At 43.8% G+C, this 3,371-nt stretch overlaps 1 pseudogene across 1 annotated transcript; it reads left to right on the top strand.

Annotated features, from left to right (window-relative positions):
- The first annotated feature begins 272 nt into the window (after positions 1-272).
- Positions 273-3,035, top strand: LOC147110951 (zona pellucida sperm-binding protein 3-like; annotated as a pseudogene). The gene is made up of 5 exons (XR_015079887.1): positions 273-388; positions 507-607; positions 2,072-2,249; positions 2,340-2,459; positions 2,535-3,035. The product of XR_015079887.1 is annotated as a zona pellucida sperm-binding protein 3-like (transcript).
- The last annotated feature ends 336 nt before the right edge of the window (positions 3,036-3,371 follow it).

The raw sequence follows: 3,371 nt of genomic DNA, 5'->3' as shown, positions 1-3,371 counted from the left end.
CCCCCTCTCTCCCCCCCCTCCCCCCCCCCTCCCTCTCCCTCCCCTCCCTCCCTGGTGGCTTACAGTATCTCTTAAAATGGAATTGGATGGTTTTATATTTGGAAGGAGGAAAAGGGCTGGGTCTCTAATTTTAATTACTTAATTAATGTATGAAGGGCTGAGTGTTTGTTGTTCACAGAACACTGTCCTCTTGCCCAAGTCTACTGTTCTGTATCTGACACTAAAGATCTCCTCTCTCTCTCTCTCTCTCTCTCTCTCTCTCTCTCTCCCAGATGACTGAAGACCTGCTGATTTACACCACCCACCTGTCCTACAGGCCAAGCCCTATTGGAGGCGTCATTGTGAGAACCAATGGAGCAATTGTCCCTATTGAGTGCCATTATCCCAGGTGAGGTGCATGATTCAGAGGTTCTTTTTTAATCCCCCTCCAATTTGGGGTAGGGGTGTTATGGGGAGGGTATAGTGGGGTTTGAGAATTGGAAGTAAAGCTGGCCGCCTTCCCACAGGACGAGGACGGTGAGCAGCAAAGCAATCGTGCTGACCTGGGTCCCATTCTCCTCCTCCAAAGGGGCAGAGGGAAGTCTGTTCTCCCTGTGCCTGATGACTGGTAAGTGTATAGGAAAGAGCCATATTCCAAGAAATACACCATCCTATGAACAGATTTCTGGTATTAATACATGACATATTGGGTTTAGAAGTCTGGAAAGCTTTGGCAACACAAGCTATGTCACTACAGGCTTCTGAGATCAAATGAAGTGTTGACACAAGCTGTAAACACCACACAAGCTTTTGAAATGGTAATTGATTGTTAACGCTGAGACACAGACCCTATTGAAGAAGCCAATGCTTGCTTCTGAGATGTCTGCAGTTTTGGAAAAACACAAAAGCAATGCCCAAGTAAAGTGTTAAAAACTGACACTTCAAACAGGAACACAGATTATTAAAAAACATGTGCCTGTGATAAAAGTAATTTCAAATGAAAGACAGGAAACAGAAGTCAGTAATATAACTAACTAGATGGCTAGGAAAACCAACACCCTAGTTGGAAGTGTTTTTGATTTGCATGTTGTAAAAGGTACAAACAGAAGACTTTTAAAATTTGACTTCAATAGATGACACCAAGCAATCACATGGTTTTTGAATTGAAAATGGAATAGTTAGTAGACACAACATTTGCTTTCAAACCGCAAAGGTGATTTTAGAAATTGAATGGAAGCCCTTCGGTAAGAATGGCATCAAATAAATGACTCATTTTTTATGGTAAGTTTTGAAACACCTGTACAACAGAGAAGTCTGCAAGCTAACAGTTGAAATGACTAAGAATAGAAAATAATTCTAGAGAATGACTAGAGATAATTAGCTTACATCAGCAGAAAACTTCAAAGGATAAACGACAAAGCCTAAAAATAGCTTTTCAGATGGAAAGTCAGAAGTCGCTGGAAAGAGCAAGTGTTTGTCAACTTCAGAGGCAGTGTCTAAGTTTTTAACTGAGTCGCAGGGATCAAAAAGGTACTTTTTGTTTGATTTTTGGTGGATATTCTGCATTAAGAATAATAGAAATGTAAAAATGTACAAAAGATTTGAGAATCAGGATCTCTGAATAAGAAATGTAAGCTATTTGTATTTTGAACTGAGGAGTTGCAGATGCTGGGGAGTATTCCAGACCCTCATACTATCTGGAAGGTTACAGTCTAGTTAAACTTATTAAAGTGCTGTCTGGAGGATGGTAATGTCTTTACATCATTCCTTTAGGGAGAGATAGACTGGAACTTTAGACCCAATTAAGCACCTTAGAATTTGGCTATTTCTAACTTCAGTTGACGGTGAACATCTGGGGAACACGCCTGATCTGGGGTAGGCCAAGAAGGGCTAGGACTAGTAATTATCCCTTCAAGTGATGGCTGATAGTCTAACTTGCCTGTCTTTTACCTGTTCCTTGGAATCAATGGGAGGATGCTTGTGTGAAGCATTAACACCAACATGGACCAGAATGGCCTGCTTCTGTGCTGTTAATACTATTTTTAATCTTTCCCGTTCTCTTTTTTTCCCCCCCCCCCCCAATCTCATCCAGATGACTGGAGTGTAGAGCGTGCCTCCAATATCTACCTCCTGGGTGACCTCATTCACATCGAGGCCTCTGTTGTGACCATGAAACATATGCCACTGAGGCTCTACATTGACCGCTGTGTAGCTAAACTGAGCCCAGACCAGGACTCCACCCCCAGATACCACGTCATTGACTTCAACGGGTAAGGTCTTTAGCTGGGCTCCACGATCCCATAACTGATTGGCTGCTGGGATCCATTCTCAATGATGCAGCTCTGTGACCCTCTTTCCAGTTGCCTGTTGGACAGCTGAGGCGAAGACTCCTTTCCTCTTTCGTGTCTCCGCGAGATCACCAGGACAAGCTCCAGTTCAACCTGGATGCATTCCGCTTCTTTGAGGATGACCAGAACTTGGTAAGAGGAGGCCAGATGTTGATGGTAAGATGATGAGCATTGACGCTGAGTAACTCCTGCATGTTTCTTCTGCAGATCTTCATCAGTTGCCACCTGAAAGTAGCTGCAGCAGATCAAAAGCCAGATTCAGTCAACAAAGCTTGTTCCTTCCAGAAGCCAGCCAACCAGTGAGCAATCTACCCTAGAATGGGAACCTCTTTCTTTTTGAAATACAGATGCACTCTGACCAATGGCTTGCTTCCTTGTTCAGATGGTCCCTGGTGACTGAAGTGGACCGGTCCCCGGTGGAAGGATCCAATGCGGTTTGTGCCTGTTGTGATGGGGGCAACTGCAGAGCCCAAGATTGTGATCTGGTGGAAGACTGCCCTCCAGGTGCAGGAGGGAGCTCCTATCTGAGCTTGGTATGTTGTGGTGGTATTGGGTGTTGAGGCTATTGTTGGATGTTTGTCACTGGATTGAACTAATTGTTGCAGAGTTGGAGCCTGTGTGGGAAGGTGAGGCCTCCCTCAGACCCCTGATTATTCGGGATGCTGATCTGAAGGACATGGGAAGTGAAGCTGTAGGTTCTGAGTTCTTCTCCAGGTGAGTGTTGATTTTTTATGAAACCTCAATTCTAGTCCTGACTCCACTGGCTTTTCATTCTCTGTAGGTTCTGAGGTTCTTCTCATGGCTGTGAAGTTGGCAGCAGGAGCCCTGATCTCTGGTGGCCTTCCTAATGTTCAGGAAATTCAACTGAATCATTTCCCTCAATTGGGTGCTTCCATTATTTGTCAAAAAAATGGTTTAATAAATTTGAAATGTGACTTGTGCTTGAGTTATAGTCTTTGGTGATGAATTGGATTAAGTACACTGGTCTTGGTGGTTTGAATTTCAGTTGTCTTAATTGGTTTCCCCAACATTTTTGCTTCAGAG

This window comes from Somniosus microcephalus, chromosome 11 (assembly GCF_052327205.1).
Source record: "Somniosus microcephalus isolate GS21.2 chromosome 11, FLI_Smic_1.0, whole genome shotgun sequence".
Taxonomy (NCBI): Eukaryota; Metazoa; Chordata; class Chondrichthyes; order Squaliformes; family Somniosidae; genus Somniosus; species Somniosus microcephalus.
The sequence above is the reverse complement of the archived record's forward strand: the minus strand, read 5'-3'. Positions and strand labels throughout refer to the sequence as shown.